The sequence below is a fragment of the Balaenoptera borealis genome (assembly GCF_965194805.1).
Source record: "Balaenoptera borealis genome assembly, chromosome: 4".
In the NCBI taxonomy this organism is placed as follows: Eukaryota; Metazoa; Chordata; class Mammalia; order Artiodactyla; family Balaenopteridae; genus Balaenoptera; species Balaenoptera borealis.
In genome coordinates, this window is record NC_138861.1 from 83,961,135 (window position 1) to 83,988,346 (window position 27,212).

The window sequence follows — 27,212 nt, forward strand, 5'->3', positions numbered from 1 at the left end:
CCCCCACGCTCCCTATCCCACCCCTCTAGGTGGTCACAAAGCACCGTAAAGGGGGGTTTTTTAAGTGTTTTTTTTTTTTTTTTAAAGGAGTGTTGTTTGGATTGTACAAGCCCTGAGCAATTAAGGAGGAAAGTCATGTAGAACCACAGAAACAGTGAGATATAGTGATCGTAATAAGATGATAAAACTACAAAGACATGTTTACTGCTAATAACTTTCCCAGAACCACACCTCTTAATATTATTTTTGTTAAATTTAGAGGAATTCCATGACATCACAACTACCTAAAGTTCTACAGCAACCTCTGCTAGTCCCCCAAGGGTCAAGTTTCTCTCATTATCCAGCTGTTCTTTGATAGCATTAATATTTTAGGGAATGATTTGTTGGCACTTACCTCCCATTAATTACATTCTCTATGCCACAGTGGGATTCTTTTCCTTAGGACACCAGCTATAATTAATTCCCTCATTCAAACTCCTGTCTATCTGACTTATTTAGAAGACATTTTACTCAAATTTAGTTGGATATTTACTAATGGAAAATAACCAAACCTCCAAATTACTTGATACTCCTTAGATCTGATGTGTGTGAACATTAAAGCAACTGTACACCATGCTTTCTTATCTAGGTCCTGATCTGAAGCAACTTTATACCATCACAACAATCAGCTCTGGGGGCTTGCACGGGGTTGGGGGGGGAATGTGTTTGGTTCCTTGTCATAGAAGATCTCCTCAAGTTCTACACTGACAAATTTATACTGCAAAAGTGATGCTCTCAGAATGCTGTTTGCAAACAGGAAGAGAACATACCCTTCTTTTTAGGTTTATAAACATCCAAGGTTGCTGTTATTGTATTACTACTTTCATGGTAAAGGAAGATTAAAAAGTTCTTATAGACCCCCCTCAAAGACTCTAGGGAGAGGACATGGAGATGGAAAATAAAATCTGCACCATCTGGGGTATTTTGTCGAGGTTTTAAGAAATTCTATATCTTCCCTTATCTCAGTAACACAAATTCCATATTTTGGAGAAGAACGCAATCATAAGAGATCATTTCCTCAGCTTACATTCTCTTGTGGCCCTCCCGGCCTCCGGGAAATGCTATAGGAAATGAGTTAAATGATATGATGTCTGGGATTTGCTTTAATAAACACCAGAAAAAGAGAGAGAGTGGGGGGAGGGGAGGGGGGAGAGAAAGAAGGAGGGGGAAGGAGAAGGATATGGAGAAAAAAAGAGTAGAGAGAAGGAGAGTGGAGGGAGGAAGAAAGAGCGAGGGAAGGAGGGGAGAAATAAAAGGGAGGGGAGGAATGGAGATGTGAAGATAGGATAGAGAAGCTGAAGCACAATTGGCAATATGTTGATAATTGTAACTGGGTGAAGGGTACTGGCAAAATCGAAATGCAATTCTTTCTATTTTTATACATGAATAAAAATTACATTTTTAAAAAAGTTTTTAGTAGATAGGAATGGGTAGCAGGATGAAACTGGCACCAGACCATATTTCTCAACCTTGTCCCATTCACTTCTCTTTGTTTTATGTTCTTTGGAGCAGAGTGAAAGATTTAAGAAAAGCAAATGCAGAGAAGTGAAGAAAAACAGGACAAAATGGATGCGTCAGAAAGGGTGGGGAACTAAAATGTCCTAAGGAAAGGGGGAGAAAAGGCCAATGGGATGCAGAAGGGAAAAAATAAGTAAAAAAGGACAGTTAACTTTGTCTATGGAAATCCCCTCCAGCTTATGTGCACTGGATCCAGAAATAAAATAGAAAACAAAAAGTTTCTCAGCCCTCCCTCCAGTTTCTTCCTGGAGTGATGTATTATCACTAACCTTCCTTTAATTACTTTGCCTGTGACTTGATGGAATTCTCTTGCTTGGATCACTCACTATAAATCTCTTAATCCAGGAACCCGTCGATCGGAGTTACTGAAAAGGTATTTTTTCTCAAATTTGCTTTGGCATTTGTTCACCACTAGAGAATACAAGGTGCCCAGATGTGTACTCTCAGACCCCGGCAGCCCAGCCCCAAGCTGTGCGCCCCCCCCTGCCCTGTTCCTTAGCCTCAGACCGTTTGTGAAGAGGGGATTAGACATAGGGCCCTTAGAGCAGTGTTTCTCAAACCACGAGTGCACAAGAATCACCTGGGGTGTTAAGATGCAGATTTTGATTCCCAGGGTCTGGGGAGGGGCCTGAGATTCTGCATTTCCAACACGTTCCCAGGTGATGCAGAGGCTGCTGGTCTGAGGCCCATCCTCTGTACCCCTCTGGGCCTTCTCTGCCCTTGCCCTTACCCACAGGGGAATGAATGAATACAGCCAACGGGACTGGCCCACCCAAAGCCCGTTTCCTCCCTTTCTTTACCACTCTCTGGGCCTTAAGACCCCAGCACTCCCTACCCAAACAGACCCAAGCTGGCTTCTAGGGTTCGCAAAAGCTTGTTCCAGGTCATAAGTGGTTCTAGCGGGAGATGGTTAAAAACTTGTAAAGGCAGGCTAGGATGTCCAAACATGGCCATGAGAGGCCTCTGCAGTGCAAGACGGAGTCTGGGATGGGATGAAGGAGGGGGTGGGCAGATTCAGGCTGGTGGCCTCCACCGGAGCCCTGGCTCACCCATGATAGAGCGGACCTGTTGCCTGGCACATCCCAGGGACTCAGAAGATAAATAGTCATAAAGGGGATAGTGAATGATTGCATAAATGATGAAATGAACAATGTCCTTCAATAATTCTAAGCACTTACCATACCTCATGGCAATTCTGTGATAGGGCATCTATCTTCTTCTCCACTGGTTTCTCCTTCTCCTTTTTCATTATTGTGTCCTGGGACCTAGCAGAACACCTGGTACATGGTGAGTGCTCGGTAAATGTTGAGTGTAACTGACTGTAAACAATAGACAACTGGCTGAGGACTTGTGACAATTGAGACACCCGCCTCACCACCATATAAAGCTGCAGCAAGTTGAATATCTCGGAGCTGGGTCAGTGGCAAGCAGGGTGAATTTCCAGGGCAGGGGATATTTGTAGAGTGAACTCCTGGTGATTTAACTGTAAAAGTATCTCATCAGGAACGGTCCAGAGTATCAGCACTGCCTAGAATAGGGCAGTCAACAGCCAGTCCCTCATGGAGACAGTGGTGACACTTGTCCAAGAGACTAGAACTGTGATGTAGAGAAAATCAGCCAGCACAGTAGAAAGAACATTCCAGTTTTGAGTCAGACAAGTCTGGGCTTGCGTGTGTCTCTTTCCGATCACGTGACCTTCAGCAAGGTCATTTCCACTACTGAAACCTCAGCTTCCCTGTCTCTAAAATGAGGTGAGTGGGAGGGAGTAACCCCTACCTTGCAGGATTGTTGTAAGGATTCAAAATAAAACACATAGCAAGTCTGGCTCAGAGTAAGGGCTTCAGAACCAGTAGGTATTACCTACTACCAGCTGGTTTGAATCTATAGTGAAATAATCATGGCACGTTTCCTGCTAACGAGTATAAGCCTATGCCCTGATTAATTTGAGTGGGTTATTTACAGTTCTCCATCATCCATTCCCTTATTCATTCAATGTGTCCATTCATAACCACTGGCAATTGAATATTGATCATTCATTTTTGGAGTCGTTCTCCTGAGACGTGCACTAAAGCTAGGAGCAGAGGGAATAAGGGTAGTGTCAGATGATCACAGGGTAGGGACAGGCCCTGCTGGACAGACCTTATTGCAGCTGGATTTCTACAAGGTGTAGCCCCAAGCCCAGGTGGGCATTTAATAAGTCTCCCATTAGTCTGTGATTCCATATTATGTCAGTAGAGATGTAATTTATTAACCTGGGCTCCTGGCATCCTTTCAGTGCATGTATAATAGAATGATATTTTTCATGCAGAAATATAAATTAAATTAATTGGCATCCGTATTTAATTGAAACTTCCTTGACAGTAGATGGATTCCTCCCCCTACCAACGTGACCCCTTTCTCAGCAAGGGGCATTTCCTTCTGAGTGCTTGCAGACTGAACAGAGGCTAGCCCCAATTCCTGGGGCTCCCCAAGGAGCTGGCTTTCAGCAGGGTTTAGAGCAGCACGGAAAGTGAACTGATCCTGGAAAAAATGGTTAAGTTGCTGCTTCGCGGCCATGTGTTCTTTTGGTGGGGGGAAGATTTACAGAGGAGAAAGAAAACACAGAGGGTGCTTGTCTTATTTTCTTACTCCCCTTCTCATCCTTACCAGCCACACAGAATGTTTTGAAAAATTTTGTCACCCTTAAAGTTTGTAAATCATATGGAATTCTTTTGAAAGCTGCTATACAATGGCTGTCAAAGGTATCTTTTAAGTTTTTTCCTTTATTTAAATAGCCTGTATTTTGTTAGCTCTGTGGGTAACGTAAGGGTCAGTGAGGCAAAGGTCCTAATTTCCACCTCTGTGGGTCAACTAAGTTTCCACTGTCTCAGGAATACAGAATGCACACTTGACCTTGGCTTGCAAACACCTACTGGGAGTTGTTTGAGGGCACCAGCCAGAGAAACTGGATGTAACAGACACAATCAATATGCAGCATGGAAGATGAACTCAGTGGTGCACACTCCTACAGCAAGTGGGTCAACAGTGTCATCTTCGTAATGTGTCCTTCATCTTATCCTCAGAACTGTGCTTCGGAATTCCTTCTGCTTTGTCTGTTCCACCATCTGATTTTATGCAACCATTCATTCTGTACAATCACTCCACTTTATATTTCTTTAACATATTTTTTGTAATCAAGGACAAGAAGAAAACTCATCCTTGGCATCTTTTTTTGGCTTCTCCACATGAACTGGGCTTGAAGTAGAGATGACATTTGTAGCAGTCTGCATGGTTATTCCAGTTTAGTATTTAAAAAACTAAGATTCAGTAATTCTTTAGTTTATGTGCCATTTTGCGTCTTCCATCTAGAACTTAGCTATTTGGCAACCTCAGCCCTCTTGAAGACAGGGGAAATCCAGGAAATAATCTTCACTGCCCCCACCCTGTCACACAGCACTCTTGTCTTCCTAAGAAGACATAAAAATTTACAAAGTCTGGTACTAAATTTAGCTTATTTTATTGATAAGAGGGTGGCTTACACCCTCACACAGGGCCTATCTTCCTATATGTACTCTATCCATCCTCTTGATTTTTCATTTTGCCTGAGCAGAATTCCTCCCCCTAGTCTAATAACATACCCCATTTTCCCCCATTCCATGTGAGCCTGGAAGAACTGTCAATCATGGCACTTCACTCCTGGCCAAGGGTTGGGCATGAGACCTTAGTGAAGCAATAAGAATTCCTGTCTTCCTGGACTTTGTGATTGGTTCAGGGGTGTGCACTTGACTCAAGCATGGCCAATCAGAGTCTTTCCATGAGATTTGCAGAAGGCTTCCCTTCTTTGTAGATTGTGAACAGTGGAGATGTTTGCTTGGGGCAGTCAAAGACATGATCCTTATCTTGTAGAGAAGGCCTAACTGAGAATAAGGCCAACTCACACAGGCAAGAAAAGAATCAAAGGGAGAGACCTAAAATGTTTGAGTCCCGGATCCGGCTGTGCTTGAAGCTTGCCATATCCTGATCTTCTCTGTTACATGAGACAATACATTCACTTTTGGCTTAAGCCAGTTTGGGTTGGGTTTTGATCACATATAATTGAAAGCATCTTGACTACTACAATAAATATTATGGGGACAGCTTTAATAAATGACTGCTGCCTGCAATTAGGGGGGCAGTAAAATTATCAAAATAGAACGATATGAAAGCACAGCATCTGTGGCTATATCGTGAAGGGACAAATATTTTATTTATCTCATTAGGCCTTTAGGACTGTACATTCCAAGCTGTCGGTCACAACGTTGGGTGGATCATGAAATCAATTTACAGGGACATAAATGGCATTTGTTAAAAGATAGAATAGAATACAAAATAGAAAGTATGTCACCATAGTAAAGATAAGTTTGATTTCCCACCATTTTATTTCAGGTATCTGTGTAAGTATATATGTTCTAGACAGGGATATAAATTTTTTTTACTGAGGGGCACGATCAAAACATTTGAAAGTCACCACTTAGAACAAAACTGCATCACAATGCTGAATAAAACAGAAGAATCAAAATATTTAGCACATTGCTATTCCTGTGTTCTAAGTAAAGGTGGCTGCCCATTTTCCATAACTGCTCCTTCAGTCCTGACCTTGCTAGGTATGCATGCGGGGGGAGGATGGGTAGGGTCATGCATGGGCTTAAAGCAGTTAAGTAAAGGTATCAGGCTCTTCTAGTTTAAGACTGCTTCCTCTGAGTTACTTATTCAGTTGCAGTTCATCTCTTTCTCAGGGTTGTTTTGGCCCCTGGTCCTCTCCCTTACTGTAAGGGGTGGAGGAGAGAAGTAGCTTGCCTCAGCTCTCCAGGGCAGGAGAGAGAGTCTGGAAGGCACATGCAGTTCTCCAGATCTTCGCTGTTACCTTTCGCCAGGGCGCTGGTCCACTGAAGACGTCTGTAGTTGGCAAGCACATGAGGTATTCTCCCTTTCCTGGCCCTGCCTTGGCTCTCACTGGGGCTATGAATATCCCCACCCTGCCCCCGCCCCTGCCACCCCCTGCCTCAGGTCTGGCACGTCTTGGGCCGTGGTGGATCCCTGGCCCTTGGCTACGGGGTAAATCACCCTCAACACGGAAAGCCCGCCAGCCAGCATCATCAGCCGTTTTCCATGTTTCTCCATTCAGTATGAGGGACCTTTTAGATCCCTCCACAATACACAGGCACCCAAGAGAGTTTCCAGGATGCTAGCTCAATCTCTCTCTTTGCCTGTTCACCCTCACTGACATTTTAACTGGCTTCCTCACATCGGAGCAAGACCACACATCATGGCTGTCTCTCCCAAGAGTCCCAAATAGAAAAAGAGGCGAACCCTACTCTGCTCTTGACTTTACTCTGAATTTTCTGACACCTTCCCATCTCTCTGTTTTCTCTGGGACTTGGGTTTGGAAAGGAGCAACCAGAACACACCTGTCTCACCAGCTGCTTCTTAAATGTGTACCCTGCTGTTACCCATACTCCACTGGCGCCCGATGAGGGATTCTTTCCCTTTTTCCCATGGGTCAAGGTCTTTCCTTACATGATTTACTGAGTTATTTCTACCAATGACTTACCGTAAGCCTGAAGTCACACAGACATAGCTCTTAATGAGTAAACGAGAGCTTAAGGAATTTTAAAAATCCTCAGGATTCTCAAGACCGTTGTCTCTCTATGGACTTAAAAAGAAAAATGCCATATTGGTAGTCTAAACCAGGACATTGACCTTTTCTTTCTCTTTTTTTCCTGTTTTAACAAATTATGAACACCCTGAGGAAAATGGATGCCCTTGGCTGGCTAGGGGAAAGGCTACAAAAATTGAGATATGTTGTTTAAATTACTGACATAACTTAATAAATATTATCCTTTTACAAGAACAATTTATATTCATAATTATCATCACATGTGGTGGTCAGCTTGAAATACACTTAGGTATTTTAAATACTTAAGTGCTCCACATGCTGTGGAGCAACTAGAGCCTAGTTTCTGTACACATAAACACACATATACATTCTTGGTATTTCCACCCTGAGATTTTGGGATAATTCTTCATCATTATTTATAAGAGTGGGTGGGCTTTTATGAGTATGGAAATAGCCCTACTTCTCTGTCCAATAAAAGAAATCTCTAAGCAGAAGACAAAGAAAATTTATTCTTCTAGACCAGTGGTTAGCAAACTTTGTCTGTAAAAAATGCATAATAGTAAATATTTTAGGCTTTGTGGGACATAAGGTCTCTGTCGTAATGATTCAACTCTGATGTTGTAGCACAAAAACAGCCATAGATGAACGTAAATGAGTGGACATGGCTGTGTTCCAATAAAACTTTAGTTGTGGACACTGGAATTTGAATTTCATGCAATTTTCAATTGTTATAAAATAGTCTTCTTTTGATTTTTTTTCAACCATGAAAAACATAAAAATCATTCTTTAATTGTGGGTTATATGCAACAGGTAGCAAGCTGGATTTGGCCTCCAAGCCATAGTTTGCCAGCCCCTGCCTTAGATCCCCTTTTTAAATTTAGATTTTTTCATTTCCTCTCTCCTCCCATTTAGGATGCAAGTTAATGCAGCAATGGCAGCAACCAAGGCCAGTTTTACTAACTTTACCACCCCCTCCTTACCTTTTGGCATGTAGAGGAGAAATGCTGTCACACACTTGCACTAACAATGAGTTTGTGACCTGGACATTTTGAGGGACATTCTTCTGACCTGGACATTTTGAGGGACATCCTTCTGGATTTGCAAACTACAGTCAACTGACCCACAGAAACTGCTAAAGACAAGGGCCATGGTTCTCAACACCTCCTCATCGGTCCCCTGAGTTCCTTTCCTGGTTGCACACTGAATGACAGAGGCCAGATCATGGAGGACTCTGCAAAAATGCAAGAGGCAAAGGTGGTGCAAGATTAGTCTGCTGAGACCTTCGTCTTTGCTGATCTGGAGAGTATCCCTGCCAAAACAATGTCCTGTGTCTGGTCATTGGAATTTTTATTTATTTATGTATTTATTTATTTATTTTTGGCTGCGTTGGGTCTTCGTTGCTGCGCGCGAGCTTTCTCTAGTTGCGGTGAGCGGGGGCTACTCTCTGTTGCGGTGCGCAGGCTTCTCATCACAGTGGCTTCTCTTGCTGTGGAGCATGGGCTCTAGGCACGCGGGCTTCAGTAGTTGTGGCACACAGGCTCAGTAGTTGTGGCATGCGGGCCCTAGAGCACAGGCTCAGTAGTTGTGGTGCATGGGCTTAGTTGCTCCACGGCATGTGGGATCTTCCCAGACCCGGGCTTGAACCCGTGTTCCCTGCCTTAGCAGGCAGTTCTTAACCACTGCGCCACTAAGGAAGTCCCTGGAATTATTATATCTTGTGCTTTTTGTCAATTCATAAGAAGAAAAGTGAATCCAGGAGTAACATGGAAGGAATCATTCAAATACCAAGATCTGGATCTGATTCCTTAACATCCACATCACAATGTGTCATGAAGAAAAGTTTGCATCATAATCCTTATGCAACCTGTTTAAGAAAAAAAAATAAGTGTATGACACAATTAGAAAATGTTCCAATCCAAATAGTTGAAATGTTCACATCCAAATAGTTGAAATGTTCACTGTTTTGTTATTTTAAATCAGCTGTCTGGAATATTCAGTTGTCCAAAAGAAGTCATTCTGTGCAGGTCTGGGATAGCCCTACTTTACTGTAAACTTGCCTTCTGGGAGACTTGTCACTGTCTCTCAGAGTGTAGGATTTGCCAGAGTCATTGATGGCAGTGTGTGTGAGGTTAGAGACAACTAATTTTTATATAACACTATTTTTATTACCCAAAGAAAATTCTAACTAAATAAACCAATGCGTGAAACATAATTCCTCACCAGAATTACACTGACCAGCAGCCTCCTGACCATCATTCATTTTCACCTTACATAATTTAATTGAATGAAAATATTCTAACATCTTGATGGCATAGCTAGACCTCAGAGGCTTCATTATAAGAAGGAAAAATAAGAAAAGGAATAAGAAAAGAAATAAGGAAAAATATTCACACAAGAAACACTCTGTTTAGGAGAATATTATATAAAGTTGATGATAACTAGTGAATTTGGGGTTTTTGATTCACTCAAGGTAACTTTGTTATCACCTTTTTGTCAATGAAACATTAACTTATTTGCATTAAGCTTTTGCTGTAGATTTTTTTAAATTCCCTTGAATATAAAGGTCACAACATGACAGTTAATTTTATAATACACTCTTTGGTGTGGAGGGTCTTTCTGAATAATGCTTAAGTTCCTATTTTGTGTTAGGTACTGTGGTACCTGTTTGCCATGTGTTACCTTGTTTAACGGTCACATCAACCCTATGAGAAGATTCAGAATTTAAGTAAGTTGCCCAATGTGCCATGTTCTCACCTACTCCAGAGTCTAAATTCATCCTCTGGGTGGTCTACTCACTATGAGTCTGCTGCACAATGAGAATAGGGAATAATTTATTCAATCGGCTGTTCTATTTATGGGATGCAAAAATTCAAGTTGATTCCTTTCTTCCAATAAATAGAATATCTTTTTTGTTTTTACTCAATTCACCCAACATAGTTTGAGAGTTAATATATTGATTAGCTTCTACTTGGGGAGCCCAGGCCTCCACACAGTTCTTAAGTCACAGGGCAAATTTGCAGAAAGCTAAGAAATTAGACTTGTCAAACAGCCCCTTCACACTGAACATTATGCATACCTTAGCCTGGCTGACAGTCTAAAACGTATTGGTGTTGGAGGAGGTGTCTTTCCATAGTTTCATTTTTTAATTAAAAAGCTCAGATTTCAAGGATCAGAACTGAATTAAGTTTTCATCCTTGGATATTTCTTTCTGCAATTAAAAACAATTTTTTTTCAGTAATAGATTGGTTATATAGTATATTAAAGTTGACTTTGGGGATTTCTTCTTTCATTCACACTTGTGTAATACTCAACTCTCACTAAATGTTGTGGGTTGAAAAATGATTGGCCTCTAGAGGAGAGTTGTTATGTAGGAAGAAGAAGAAATAGACTTCCAAATAAAAGGATCTGATAGCTTATGTCTAGCTAGAGGTCATTTTTCCCTGAAAGAGGGCAGAGAACATTCTGTGGAAAGGCCATGAGCTTGGTCATGGAGGAGCAAGGGGTAAAGGGGCACCTGAGAAGCTGGAGAGAGAGATGGAGACAGGTGTACAAGGCTAAGGAATTTTCATTTTATTCAGAACATGCTGGGAAGCCATTAAATGATGTTTATCAGGGAAAAGGCGTCTATGAGATTCACATTTCTAACAGGTCACTCTAGGCACTAAATCTAGTGATTCTGTAGGGGATACAGTAGAAGGTATGGAGTTGGAGAAACAGAGACTGGGTGGGAGGTTCTGAGTAATCCAAGAGAAATTACTCAGGCCAGACCTGGAAAAACTGAGGGAGATATGTTTGAAAGTATATTTAGGGTAACAGCCAGGTCTAGTTTAGTGGCATTTCCACTAAAAAGCAAATACAAGTCCATGTCTAGATGCTCTGCCAGGTCCTCCACTATAATTGGTGTGCTAGATGCTCTGCCAGGTCCTCCACTATAAACCAAGAAGATCATGCATAAAACATAATTTTCAATGCATTACTGGGATCTCAAGATGAGGGAAAATTTTTGAGAGAAAAAAAGAAAGAAAACTGTAGCAGTAACAAATGCAAAACTTGCCATCAAGTCCTGTCTTGGTGAGTCCAAGCCTTGGACTAGTTGCAAGGATAGAGAGCTGAACTGCAAGCCCTCACATTAGGTTGGGAAAAACTAGAAGGAGGCTAAAATTGCCACAGGTATTTTAGATCCCCTGGCAAATGAATATCCTCTCAGAAAAAAAAAGTATCTTCAAGCAAATATGACCTCACCATAAAGACAAACAAACACACTTAGGAGGGAAAATGCCATAAGTGAGAGTCAGCAGATACAACAAAATATAGATTTAGACCCCCTAATATTTCAGAACTTGGAATTATCTGATACAGAATATTTTTTAAATGTATATGTTGGATTTTAAAAAAGAAAGGTGGAATTAAAAATAAGCAGTCAAGAAGAGACAAGCATATTAAAATTAACAGGTAAACTTAAATAACCAAATATAACTTTTTCAAAGTAAAAATTATTATAATATAAAACATAATAGATGGGTGGAACAATAGATTAGACACAGGTAAAGAGAGAGAGAACTGGTAAACTGGAAGATATATTTTAAAACATTTTCCAGAATGCAGCAGAAGAGGGATATGAAATGATAATATGAACAAAGGATTAAGAGATATTAAAAATAGAACAAGAGGTCTCACATGCACCTATTTTGAGTTCTGGAATTTAAAAAAAAAAAAAACACCTAGACATAATGAAGGAGAGGCAATATTTAAAGATATAAAGGCTGAGAATTTTCCAGAAAGGTGATGAAAGACAGAAGTCCACATATATAGAAAGCACAACCTGTACCAAGCAGAATAATAAAAAGAAATTCACACCTACTCACATAGTAATAGTGCTGCAGAACACCAAAGAAAAAGAGAAGAGCTTAAAAGCAGGCAGTGAGAAAAGACAAATTACCTACAAAGAAATGACAATTAGACTTATAGCCAACATCTCAGCAATAATGGAAGCCAAAAGACAGTAAAATAAAATCTCAAAGATACTGAGAGAAATGACTATCAGTCTAAAGTTGCATAGCCAACAAACTATATTTCAAGAACTGAGGAAAACAACATCTCCAGAAAAAGAAAAATTGAGTGACTGAAATTAAAATGTTCTAAAGTAATTTTTTGTTCAGGAGACAGGGCCAAGACATGAACTTACTTACTTATTCATACTTTTAAAATATGAATAATGATGTTTCAAATGTACTGATGGAAGAATAGGAATAGCATCCATACATTCAATCCAGTAGGTGGAAGAAAGGAAATAAGAAACAATGATAAACACAAACACAATCAACTTTTAAAAGAAAAGGAGAAAAAAATTAATGATAAAAGTGAGTTCATATATGTCAGTAATCACAATAAATGTAAATTAACTAAAACAACTGAAGACTTTTTTGACTGGAAGAGAAGACAACTAATTATAGTCTCTTTACAAGAGACACACTTAAACATAAGGACTTACAAATGTTGAAAGTAAAAAGATTTTTTTTAAAGGTGAGGCACATATTAACTTTATAAAGCTGGTTAAGTTATATTAATAGCAGACAAAGTAAACTTAGAGATGAAGGCATTAATAGGGAATGGGATGGTCACTATATTTTGATAAATTCACCAAGGATATGGAATAATTCTAAACTTGTATGCACTCAATAATGAAACCTTCATGTACCTAGAAAAAAATCAATAGGACCACAGAAGAATATTGACATATAACATATTGGGAGATTTCAACACATCTATCTCAATTATTCAGAAGTCAAGAATATAATAAATCTGTGTGAAAATTTAGAAAGTGAAAACTTGAAAAATACACAGTTTGATTTACTAGGCAGTTAAAAAAAAAACCCTATCTTTAACAGTTAAAGAAAACACAATATTAAAAAAAAATTACACCATCTTCCTCAATACATATAAAATATTTCAAAACTTGACCACATACTAATTCAAAACTCATCTCCAAACATTACATATTTCAAAGACTGAATATTATATAGACTATAGTCTATAAAAATTTTTTCATGAAATTCAATGAGTGTTACTGGGACAACTGATTATCCATATAGGAAAAAAATTACATTGGATTTTTTACCTCACACCATACGTATTAATCAAAGACACCAGGAAATAAATGGTTATGCAGCAGGTCTGTAATTCATTCTCTCCAGTTGGGGAATGAGGAGAAATGACTCCAGGAAAAAAAGAACAGGGTCTAAATCTCCTTGTAAACATACTCATGACAGACACCTTGGCAAATGAATTAATGGAATTTGTGAATGGAAAGGTCCTTATCCTGCTTTTTAGCAGGATATATCTGTTGTCTAGAATTGATCATGGTAAACAAACTTGAGATCTGCGGATTGGTGGGGCATAGATGGAGACATTTTATTTTCAAAATGACCTCCTCCTGTATAAGTGACGTGAATCTCACACACTGCTTAGAGACTTCTTATATTAATCAGGGCCCAGGGTGCATCCAATGTGGTAAGAAAGGATGTGAAGAACGATATTAATGGTCTCAGACCTCCCGCTGCTTCACCTATGCTTCAAATTTACCTGTATCCTTTAAATTATCAGTAAAGCTTAACAGTGGATGAGAATTCGGATTCATATGAGTCTGATTTGAGAATCTGATCCTTTGTGTTATCTCAGACACCATACAGAAGGGAGAGAGAGAGAGATTTGAAGATGTTACCCTGCTGGCTTTGAAGATGCAAGAAGGGGCACTGAGCCGAGGAATGCAGGCAGCCTCTGGAAGCTGGAAAAGGCAAGGGAGCAGCTTCTCCCCTAGAGCCCCCAGAAGGAATGCAGCCCTGCTGATCATTTTTACACCTCTGATCTTCACAACCGCAAGACTTTTTTTGAAGTTGTTTTGAGCTACTAAATTTGTGGTAATTTGTTACAGCAGCAATAGGAAGTGAATACACTATAAGAAGGAGTCAAGAAGTTGGGACCGTGAAGTCCTACACAGATGCAACAATATTGGTTAATGTGTTAATTCCTGAGTTAAGCTTCATGAATATGTATTTTATAATTATGCTTCATAACTTACATAACTCATGTTCTTTTTTTAAAATTTTTATTTATTTATTTATTTATTTATTTTTGGCTGCGTTGGGTCTTTGTTGCTGTGCGCGGGTTTTCTCTAGTTGTGGCGAGCGGGGGCTACTCTTCGTTGCGGTGTGCAGGCTTCTCATTGCGGTGGCTTCACTTGTTACGAAGCACGGGCTCTAGGCAGGTGGGCTTCAGTAGCTGTGGCACACAGGCTCAGTAGTTGTGGCTCGTGGGCTCTAGAGTGCAGGCTCAGTAGTTGTGGCACACGGGCTTAGTTGCTCCGTGGCATGTGGGATCTTCCCGGACCAGGGCCCGAACCCGTGTCCCCTGCATTGGCAGGCGGATTCCTAACCACTGCGCCACCAGGGAAGCCCTCATGTTCTTTTTTAAAGTATCAAGTATTATACTGAAAAACTGAGACATACACACACAAAGGTGAATGCAGAAGGGCAGTAGGTTTAGGAAGAGAATAATGAGGTATTTTTATTTCCCTACATGTTGTCTTTGAGATACTGATTGGACGTTCAAGAAGAGAGGTTCAGCAGGTGGAGAGAGGAATCAGGAGCTTGGGAGAGATCTGGAATCCCCATCCTCTGGGTGGTAATTGAGTCAGTGAGTGAGTTACAAAGCCCTGGGATGAGCCTCCATTTAAGGACGGAAGAAACCCACAAAGGCAACTGAGGCGCATGCTCAGATGGAAGAAAACACAGGAAGAATAACTGATGTGTCATTTAAATATTTAGTGATTTATGTGCATATATTTTTAAGTTCATAGCGGTGCTATTATTGAGAAACACAGTGATAACCCTCCTGGCAAAGTATTGGCCATTTCAGACATACCAGAACCTGGGTGGATCTTACTGATCTTCCAGGGAGGCCCAGACTAGCCCTGCTCGGCCCTTCCTGAAACCTCAGCCAGCAGGCTCCCGGGGGAGAGGGGGCTGGCGGTGCTGGACATTGCGGGCATCTGCTGTCCTGCTCCACTTACAGCAGAACCCAGTCGCTTTGAAAGTACCCACTTTCTTACCTTTGACCCGTCGCATTTATCTGCAAGGATGTATCCACATCTGAGATAGAGATTTCTTGACGAGAAAGCAATTGTGGAAGTAGTCACTCTTCTCAAATTTTAGGCAAGTGACTTAACACTGTGAGATCATCCATGCTGTGCTGCTGTCCCATCTGTCTTTTGTGTGAGCAGGATTCCAAGCTTCCAGGCTTGGCTTTTCACAACACTATTGTCTTAGGACACATCCGTTCACTTCTCAGGTCTGCAGGCGAAGTCATAGGCACAGGGAATTATGAAAATTACAAGCAATTCTCCAGAAAATCAAAAGAATTGTGGGTCATGGTGGGAGCGCTGTTTACATATGGCACTCAAATGAATATTTTACACTTTGGATGTGCAGACCGTATGGGGTTAGGAGTTGTTTCATTTTGTTTTGTTTTTAAAGCACACTGTGTGTTTAGTCCTTGCCACTTTCAGTCTGAACACCCTGGGACTGCAAAAGGCAACATCTGCTCTCTAAAGCATCGTGTCAGTGCTCCAAAAGTCTACAAAACATCCTGGGTTTCACTGCCATTGAAGGATATTCATCTCTGAGGGGGAATAAATTAGCAGCTTGACTTCTTAGCATTCACAAACATTTTAATAGTGATAACCTGTGGATATTTTCTTTCTCTTATCTACAAATCAATCTTCTTTCCTTTTCTTTCAAGGTCTGACCTAAGGAAAGTGTCTAAGTTAGAGTAGGAACATAGACATTTGTAATAAATAAATACAAATGAACATGTTTTAATAATTCAATTATAAAATCTGAAAGAGCAAAATACATTCCCCAGGGACTTCATTTTCCCCCTTAACCAGCACTTGAAATTAAGAATTGAATGTCGTATTAACACTGTCTCTACATAAACTCATATAGGAAACAGCATGGTGCCACCTGTTGGTGAATTCTTGGGTATTGCTAGTCCCTTTAATATTTCAGGATATTGAGATTATCTTCACTCATTCATTCAGTTATACTAACACTTACTATGTGCCAGAACCTACACTAAGTACTATGGAAATTAAGATAAGACATGATGACCAAAATTTAATACGAGTTTGGCATTTGTGTTCTATTCCAAAGTTAGAGAATTCCACACACTTCTACTGCAACACAGATGATGTCACAGTATTATATTTTAGGGAACTGTGTACAGTCCATTATGTTAGTCATTTTAGTAACCCTAAACACAGATTTGGTAATCCCTAGACCTTTTTGTTCACAATGATTCTGTGGGCCGAGCAAAACACGGGTACCCATTTAAAATTTTTAGCATTCCTCAACTCTGATTAAATAAAATTAGAATTATCCTGCTAGCTAATAGATATTTACAAGATGATTTATTTAGGTCAAGAGCTCAAAAGAGAATTAAAAACAAGTAGCTGTTATAAAAATATATTTCCCATTAAATTTAAAAAATCCTTCCTTGAGCCCCCATTCCCCAACAGCTCAATTATTTTGCTTCTCTGCAAATCAAAATTTCTTGAAGGAGTAGTCTATAGTTGATTTTTTAATAATCTACTCCAGTCAGCCTTTTGTGCCTCCTACACACACACACACACACACACACACACACACACACACAAACACACACACAGAAACCATCAAATTCACTAACAGTCTCCATGTTGTTAAATCCAACTGCCAATTCTCAGTCTACATTGTACCTAACAACCTCTCAGCAGCCTCTCAAACAGTCGCTTGCTCCCTCTTTCCTAACACATTTTTTTTCACTTGGTTTTTAGAACACTTCACTCTCCTGGTTGGTCTCCCTTTGAGGCTACTTCTTTTTAAGGCTTTTTCAAAGGATTATCCCTCTCTCCAAAACCTCTAAGTCATAAACTATTTCCAAGGGTTCAATCCCCAGACATTTCTTTTTTATTACACTCTCTCCTATTCAATAGAAAGCAAATGCAAGGCACATATGTAATTTTTAATTTTCTAGTAGCCACATTGTTAAAAAAGCAAAAAGAAACAGGTGAAATTAATTTTCATGACATTTATTATGTCAGTATATCAAAGTATTATCATTTCAGCATGTAATCGATATTACAACTGTTCAGTTATTTTACATTTTTGTACCAAGTCTTTGAAATATGGTATGTATTTTACATTTATAGTACATCTTAATTCAGATGCTACACTTTCATAAAAAATGTCTGGTCTCCATTTCATAGGAAATGCCCGATTTTATAAAATTTACAGTTAAAAATTATTGCTAAGTTTTTCTGAACATACTTAAAAGTTTTCCAATAACTGAATCAAGTGTTTATTTTTACATTGAAATTTAAATTAATTACTACTAAATAAAATTCAGTTCCTTGGTTCCCTAGCTACATACTAAGTGCTCAATTGCCACGTGGGGCTACTAGTAGCTAGCATATTGGAAAGCGCAGCTCTAGATATGATGCTTGTTTTATGGATTTAAATGACATCTACGTGCCCCAAATTAGATCTCCAGCATGGAACTCTCCCCTGTCCAAATGCTTATTCAACATTTTACTTAGATATCTAATAGGCAAACCAAATTTAATATTTGATTTTGTTTTGGCATCCCTCCCCACTTGTACCTACCACTGACAGGGGAAATCTTTGATTTCTCTTTTTCTCTCACACTGCCGCAGCCAGTTCATCAATTCTACTTTTAAATTATATTCAGAATCTGACCATTTTTCACTCCTTCCAGTGGGCCCCAGTCAAGCCATGTCATCTCTCTCCTAGACCAGTGCAGTGGTTCCTAATGTCTCCCAGCTTCTACCACCCTTGTTCTCCTACAAGCCATCCTCCACGTGGCACTATGATGAAGGTATAAAATGAAAACCAAATCATATCTCTTCCTGATTCAAAATCCATCACTGTCTCCCTGTCACTCTTTTAACAATATGTTCAGGTCCTGCGTGATCTAGCTCCTGAATCCCTCTCTCATCTCACCTCTGGCCACTCTGCCCCTAGCCCATCACTTTCCAGTCCCACTGGCTTTCTTGATCACGTCAAGCTCATGAGGTTCCAGAAGCCTGGAACACTCTGCCTCTGCTGTTTGTGTGGCTTACTCCGTCATTCCAGGCTCTGTTCACCTGTCCCCTGGCCATCTTACCCAAATAGCCACCCTCCTCAATCCCTCACCCCCAACCCACTTGGTCCTCTTCCTGCCACTTTATTTTTCTTCCCAATAGCCATCACTACCTGAGAGCCTAGCCGAGGTTTGGTTATTATCTGGCTTCTTATATAGGCTTCCCTCAAGCTCCTTGAGGGCAGAACCTGAAATGTTTCCTTCGTTGCTCTGGAGATTTCTGGTTCCACATGTAAGGAGCTTAGAAGTTGCCATTCTGTCATAACAACAAGTAAAAAGCTGAACAGACTAAAAATCAACAACTCCTCTTGGACCCATAAGAGAGGGGAGCACCCAGGGTAAAACACTGTCCCCAAGACTGGAAAGACCAACAGATGAATGCAGGGAGTCACAGCTTAGTGGAGCGGAGACTCAGGAGTGGAAACCACCATGGAAACCAGGGCCAAGGTAGGAAAACTGGGACTGCGATTGATGAATTGCTGGCAGCTCCATGCAGAGAACTCTGGAAGCTACCAGCTCGGTGAGGGGGAGTAAGAGGCAGTCCCTGGGGAGGAGGGGCACAATAGACTGGATGGACAACGTCAAAATGCTTATAGCAATTATTTCTTGTTGATACTTAAACTCTTTTTTAAGTATTTTTAAAAATTGGCATGGCATACATGACTTCTAAATCAGGGAGAAATATGATCAATAAATATATTATTCTTTTTAAAAGGGACATCCTATTACAATGGCTCTCAACTGGGACAGTATTGTTCCCTCACCCCACCCTAGGACTCTGGGAAATGTGGGTGGGGATTTTCACATTGGCTGGGATCCATGTTGGCATTAGGACCAGGACATTGAAGTCCTTCAGAACAAAGAATTATCCCACCCAAAATGCAAAGGCATTCCTATTGACAGAATTGCATCTAACTCATCTATTTTTACAATCAAGCATGTTGAGGCCCAAAGAAGTGAGGTGCCCACGGTAACACAGCAAGTTAGTTCTAAGTCAGAATCAGAGTCTAGCTCTTCTGGTTCCCAGTTCAGAGCTTTCTCTACTTTCCTACTTCATGGAGAAGGTGGGATGTGAGATGGGTTAGAAGAATGGGTAGTGCAGTAGGCAGGATAATGGCCACCCAAAGATATCGGGTCCTAATCCCTGGAACCTGTAAACGTTATAAGCGTGAAACTGAGTAAAGGAAGCCTCATTTAAAATGGAGTTGGGAGGCCAGAAGGGGGAGCTCTCACAGACTACCTCTCAATGTCCGTTACAGACCCCAACAGGAAGAGAGGTACCTGTCATTCCCAGCAGGAAGGTTCCTCATTTACTACCTGAGCAGGAGGAAGGAAGATGCTTTGCTCACCCAGCAACAGCCCAGCCAATGAGAGACTGCCACAACTCAGCCAATGGAAAGCCACTATGCTTTGAACTCCCAGTTTTTTCCAATGGACTCTGTTTATAACAGCCCCTCCCAATGGTTGCTCTCCTTTATTCCTCCAGACTTGCCTATAGTCTTTGCTATAGCGTGCTTGTCCGGAACTGCAATTCTCTGCTAGTCCCAAATAAACCCATTTTGCTGGTCAAATAACTGGTAATAAAACTGGCTATTTTATTTTTAAGGTCAACCTGAGGAAAAAGGGTCTTTGCAGATGTAATTAAATTAGAGATCTTACCATGGGGAAGTTATCCCGGATTATCTGGCTGGGCCCGAATCCATTCACAAGCGTCCTTATAAGAGAAAGGCAGAAGGAGATGAAACACACAGAAGAGAGGCAATATGACCATGGGGCAGAGGTGGGACTGACATGGCCACAAGTCGAGAATGACCAGCAGGGGAGAGATAAATTGGGAGATTGGGATTGACATATACACACAACTATAGATAACTAATAAGGACCTACTGTGTAGCACAGGGAACTCTCCTCAGTACTCTGTAATGACCTATATGGGAAAAGAATCTAAAAAAGAGTGGCTATGTGTGTATGTATAACTGATTCGTTTTGCTGTACAGCAGGAATTAACACAACATTGTAAATCAACTATACTCCAATAAAAGGTTTTTTAAAAAAGCGACCAGCAGCTCCCAGAAGCTGAAAAAGCAAGGAATGAATTCTCCCCTAGAGTCTCCCAAGGGAGCACAGCCGTGCTGACATCTTGATTCAGCCTAAAGAAACTGATTTCAGATTTCTGGCCTCCAGAACTTGGAGAGAATAAATTTTTGTCGTTTTGAGCCACCATGTTTGTAGTAATTTGTCACAGCAGCTTCAGGACACTAATATGGGTTAGATTTGACAAGACCCCAGGAAGCACATGGTGAGATGGAAATAGGATCTGAAGAGATATAATGAGCAAAGAAATAATGGTTGGAATGACTGCTGTCAGGGAACAGTGAAAAGACCAGTTAACAGCTGAAACTGCTGTCCATGGAGTACAGTGAAGACACAGTCTTCCTATAGTGTCTCACAATTCCTCGGCATTGTAAAGGTTAACAAATGCAGGGCACTAAAACTACCAGAAAGCTTGATGCAATATGCTGGTTTCTATTGCTTTCTTATATTTGCTTTCTGTGAAACATAAACTGCACACACTAAATATGTAAAACATAACAAGTTGAAATCTTATGTATACATTTCTTCTCCACTGAAAGGCAATTTACATAAAATGCAAACATAAACATCTGTGTATATCTCCAGTAATATATTAAGTGACATTGATGTTCTCTTTAACCAAAAATGTACTTATGTATTCAAAATGACCATTTACATAGAATTTGGGGCAAAATACACATGTTTCCCATGGAAATTACCCTAATATGTCTTAAAATGTGTAAACATAACCTAGATATATCAGAGTGATATTTGTGAAATATCACACATGTTCAGTGCTTACCCAAGTAATTATGTTTTACAGCTTTTAAAATGGCATATATCTCTGAACGAACACACACACACCACACACACACACACCCAGGTCAGAGTTCAGAATTGAATATAATGTTTTTCTGGTTCCTTCTTTGGATAATGAAGACACTGAGGATTTTAATCCACTTTTCCAAGCATAAAACTTGCATCTTTCGGTGGTAGAAAAGCGGTACAGGTTTTATGGCACATCATTTGAATCCCAGGGACTAACTAGCTTCCTCATTCGGGTTCCTGGGACCCTTCTACAAGGAGGTGGAAGCAGCGTGCAGCGTCAGCAGCGCCGCCATTCACAAAGCCACCTTCACGGAATAAAACCCCTCAGTTATAGATGGTATCAACACTTGAAGGTGAGTATTTTCCTTACCTTTACTTTCTCCTCTTACTTAAAATTAATTTTCTCCATTCTCTTCCATCTCCTCCTCTCCTACCGAGTCCTGTGAATCACCAACACTATGAATGGTCCAAAGGCTGTCTTGGTAGAGTCAGGGTGATGTAATGGTTAAGCGCGTGGGCTCTGAGGTCACATGGACCTATGCTTAGTTACTGACCTCCACACTTATTAGCAGTGTGAGCTTTGGCAGATTATTCACCATGTTTGAGCCTCAGTTTCCTCATCTATGAAATGCGGAGGATACTCTAGCGCCAAATTTACTGCGTTGTTATGAGGCATGAATGGGTCCTGAGCACATAGTGTGAGGGAAGGATCCAAGTGTAGCCCGTCACCTCCCCCGTGTTTCCAAGAAGAACCTGTGCTCCGTACAGGACCACCTGGCAAGCTCACAAATCTCACTGCCTGCAAAGATCTCAGGGCACAGTTGGAGCACCCCTGTTCTCTCTATATTAGACTCAGGCAAGCTTTTCTCTGGACTGCTTAGCTCTGCGTGCATACCTGGCCCTCAGATATGCCCACAGCTTTCTGTATTTCAGACCTCACAGGACAAGGGTTGGGGTTCTCTTTTGCAGCACCAAATGGTGTATGTGTACCCACATCACCCATCTGAACTACATCATATCTAAATGGCATCAATTGTAAGAAATGCCACCGTTTTGGTACCAATAAGAAAGTAAAAACACCTCCAATTAAATCGTGACATGTCATGATTGTAAGATACACACTGACTTCAGAGATATTAAATGTAAAAATAATGTGCAGCCTAGAATCCATGAAATACGAAATTATTATAAGGAAAATGGATGTATGCATAAGAAGGTCCTTGTGCCTTCTCTGATTAGATAGAGAAATGCTTTTTTATAGATGCCAAAATGAATTTAAATGTCAGTATACATGAGCTTATAAATGACATCCAATTCTTAAATCCCCTCTAAATTACCCCTACAAAGTCACTTCCCACCGTCACATTCTGTCATTTTTACATATTTCCATTTGGTATCTGACTTTTGGTGCCATCAGCGTTTAATTTCTTTTTGGACACTTTTTATTTAAATAACCATTATTGCTCCCTTGCTCTCCTACCTGTACCTTCCTCCTATTTCAATGGTATTCAAAGACCAGAATCTCATTTTTTTTTAAAAAATTCTTGCAGTAAAGATGAGTTATCAGATGCTCAGTTTGCCTTTTAATGCTGGAATTCGTTATACATGATTATTAATTCCAGGGCTTCAGCCTTAGTTTGAGCCCCTAAGCAGAGTGGACGAGATCCCCTATCTTTTCTTCCCTTTCCCTAGGGGGGGGTCCCTGCCAGCTTCTCTTGGGGCTGCTTCTTCTCAAAGGCGGCCCTTCATTAATAGGGGCTTTTCTGGACAGTGGATTTGCCTGTGATTAATCATCATGAACCAAATGGGACCTTTGGCTTTCTGGCTCTTAGCTGAGTAGCCAAGACATTTCTGTAGACTGAGATAGTTGGCTTCAGTTCTAATTAATGATCAGTTGTTATCAGCTTAGTTTAGACTTTTTGCTCTCTGACTTTTTGGCTGGGTAGCCTAAACACTTCCCAGATCCAAAGAGCTGGCTGAAATTTATGTTCCTCTTTTTGGCACTGTCTTGATCATTCTGATGCTTTCCCGGATCTGGAAAGAGATTTTAATTGTTTACAGTCTTGATTAATGGGTTTGCTGTTGCTGAGATAGTCCATCATTTATAACGATAAGAAACCAAAAAACAAATGGGCATGTTATATTGCTCTTCTGGGATATTTTGGTCAATCCTTTTTAAGGAGTTACTGTTTTCTTTCCTTCTCTATTACTATTAACTTACTAATAATTTCATTATAATTGATCTTTAAACTATCATTATTTCTAACTCCTTTCTCCCTACGGTATTTATTAGGCTGTACAATTTCTTACTGTTGTTTCAACAGAGTATTTTTTCAGAGCCTCCTGGCAGTCTATCTGAAGTTAACTGCTCACAAGAAAGTTTGGTATCAGTTTGCCTGCAAGCACTGGACATCCTTATGCTTCTTTAGCATCTATCACAAAGCTCAGTGAAATTGGCTTCTTACTCTCTACCCAATAAACGGATCCCTTAGACCCCATAATCACTCTTTGGTTAATTACTACATTTAACCAAGTAAGTAATCCCCATTTAAAGTGGAACCCCAAGTTCATTTTCACTAACGAGCTTCGCACTGCACTCTCAGCTTTTCATCTCAGCTCTAGTTCATGGCAGGGGCCCGTTGACATCCAGTTATTATTTATGAAGCCTGTTGCTGTCGTGAATTAATACATTGTTAACAGAGCCTAGCTGTCCTCTGCTTTCCAAATACTTGGCTTAGATGAAAATATATGTTTTCTCTGCAGGAATTCTCTGTAGCTGCTTTCTTTGTTTCCAAGGGAAAAAGAATGAAAAAAGAAAAAATACAGTGTATTTGAGGGAGGTGACGGTGTCTGATTTTCTATTTTTAAAATGATTTTTGTGCATCTAGTTTCATATGACATTTTCTTGATAATGACCCTAGAAGCCAAAGTTGCTCTCAGTTATGTTTGGTGCCTTAAATCAATAGACCTCTGCCTCTACAGTTTATTCATATCTATATGACTTCAGCTATCTTTATATCTTTTCTGTTGGACGTTAATAGAAATTTCATACATGATAGAAAGCATCTCTCTCTAAGTTGACCAATGACTGCCTTGGTCAGTCATTGGTCAGAGAAATTCTGTTTCTTCCCCAGTCTCATTCTTTTTGACCTCTCTCTTGGGATTGATATTATTGACCCTTGAAACCCTTCCCTCCTTTGGTGTGAGTAACCCCACAAGGCCCTCACCCTCCTCTTCCCTCTTTAATCATTCTTTCTCTGTCTTCATCGCAGACCCCCACTAAGTCCCCCCATCCTCTAATACTAGACCCCCAGGAGCCTGTCATTATCTGTTTGCTTCTCTGTCCCTACACTTCTTCCTTGGGATTGCACAGCCTCCTACAGCTTAATTATCACCTCTACACTAATTGATTCGTTATATTAAATTCAGTCCTCTCAGCTGAGTTCTGATTCACATTTCTGTTTAGAGAATTTCCTCTTGGATATCCTGTTATCATCCCACTTTTCACTTATTCATCTGTTTAACCAATATTTGTCATGTGTCTGTGATGTGCCAAGTACGATGCTAGGCCCTGAAGCACAGTGACGATCAAAATACCACTTCTGTTCTCCGAGACCTGATCGTTCAGTAGAACTTCAGGTAAGGACACTATCAATTACTTATAAATCAAATCAAAACACAACGAAACACAACAAAAATCATGCTGCTCTTCTTGTCACCCAGATCTGCTCTGTTTCTCTTTTGCAAGTCTCTATTTACAATCAGCCCCTCATTCTCCCAGTCATTCGAGCTGTAATTCTCTGCCCTACCCTTTGAACATTAGTCAGATCTCTTCTGTAATAATCTATGTAAGAAACATCTTCAAACTTCAGCAGCTTACAAGCATTTATTTCATAATTAGAGGTCTGCCAATGAGTTGCAGCTCAGCCGATGTCCTCTGGGCTTAGCTGGAGTGGGCTGGACTTTGGGTTGAGGTCTGCTCTTCACTCTTTGACGGGACTAAAGTAGTAACGGCTACCTGGGGCATGCTCTACTTGTGGCAGGGGATGGACATTTCAGGACGGTGGGTGGAAACTTGCCAAACCTCTTTCCCCCCCACCTATATTGAGATATAACTGACATATAAACTGTGTAAGTTTTAGGTGTACAACATGTTGATTTGGTACAATTATATATTGTGAAATGATTACCACCACAGTATTAGCTAGCACCTCCATCCCCTCACACAATTCCCATTTCTTTTTTGGGGTGAGAACATTTAAGATCTACTCTCTTAGCAACTTTGAAGTATGTAATACAGTCTTGTTAACTATAATTACCATGCTGTACCATGCTGTTGTCCTCACTGTGGTCAGTGAACTTTGGTAGCTATTGTTGCTGGATTACACAAAGAATGCCAAACAGAATGCTTTCCTGGGACTGTAAAATGGATATTAAAAGAGTAACGTTTCCTCCCACTGGAGCTGCTGAGCTAAAAGGACCAAATGAAGGAGGAGAGGAGAAGGCCAACCCATAGAAGGAAGTGATGAACTGGCCTGACAACAGGCCACTCGCCCGGCTCTAGGGGTTGGCATGTGACCTGGTGTCACGCTAATGGCTGTAAGGCTGGGAAGATCTAGTCCATTAGCAGACAGAAAATCTTACTGGGAGATACTCAGGCTAAACACAAAATCCAGAAGATGGTGGAAGAGTTCTCAACTCTTCCCCTTGAGTCTAACCTTGTGTCTCCTCTCTGGTTTCCCTCTGTCCTCCCTTCTCCATAGTCCCTTGGGTTTTTTTGGCTCTCCTCCTGCATCCCTGGCCTTGCTGTTATTGCTGCTGCTTCTGTTCTTACTTTGGCTTCCATTCTGGTTTCCCTGAAGGAGCTGGAGCAGGGAGCTACATAGCCTGTGCTCCTGAGGAAATACTGGAGGGAAAAGCCCTCTCCTGGTCAGGCTTCAGAGTGAACCATCTACAGACAAATCTACAGACAGAAATAAATTTCACTCAGCAGCACATTACTTTAATAAATCAAATTAAATCTGACTCCCACACCACATGCTCTAAGGTGGTGAGAAATTTAATTAGAACACTTTAATTAAAACAGTGGAGGACAATAAAGTCTAAGTTGGCAGCTTCTTGAGAATTTGGCTTGATTCAAGGGCCTTTGGAAATTGTCAAGGTGGTCTTCAGATGTACTGGGTGACTGGACTCTGATGGCAAGCCAGACTCCAGTTTGTTGCTGGTGGAAAAGGTACATAAAACAGGACTTGGGGAAGCCCTGATTCTCACCCTGACCACACTGCTCCTTCCTGAGCCCCACCATCTAATGTCTGCAAACACAGTGGAAACTGATTGTGGGAAGGGACAACTGGCAATTTCTTTCCTATATATGCATCTGGTTGATGAATAGCTGGTAGAGGATTAGACTGGAGAAGAAAGCCCTATTCTCCTTTCCTCCTGACCATTGGTGAAATCCTCCCCTGCCCTGCTCAGGCCTCCCATCTGCTCTGGCAGTCTGAGCTTACCTCATTACAATCTCCAATGAAGACCCTCCTGTTTGTTTACAGAGTCAACATACCACATGATTGACATCTTGCCCGGGTCAGAGTAAAGAGACACCCTTTTCCTGATAACTTTTCTTTTCTTCTACTGTTGTATTTAATTTGAAAACTCCTCTCTACACTTATGCCCATGTGACTAATCGGATTGCCCCATACATGATCTTCTCAGGACTCTGTCTGAGGGGACATTATATGAAAAGACCCCCTCCCAGCCTCCCTTCCATGGAAAACAGTTTTGTTGCTGGGATTTCAATGGAAGTTGACATGAAACGTAATTCTACATTTGGAGGGAGGAAAAACAAGACAAAACAAAAAAATAGATTAAGAGCTCATGATTGTGATTTACTTTGGATTTTTAATAGGAATATTTTAATTGCTTA

General features: G+C 40.7%; 1 protein-coding gene across 1 annotated transcript in view; it reads left to right on the top strand.

The window, feature by feature from the left end:
• BEND4 (BEN domain containing 4) overlaps positions 1–27,212 on the top strand; it is a 371,611-nt gene that overhangs the window by 141,146 nt on the left and 203,253 nt on the right. The gene's annotated exons all lie outside the window — the stretch shown is intronic.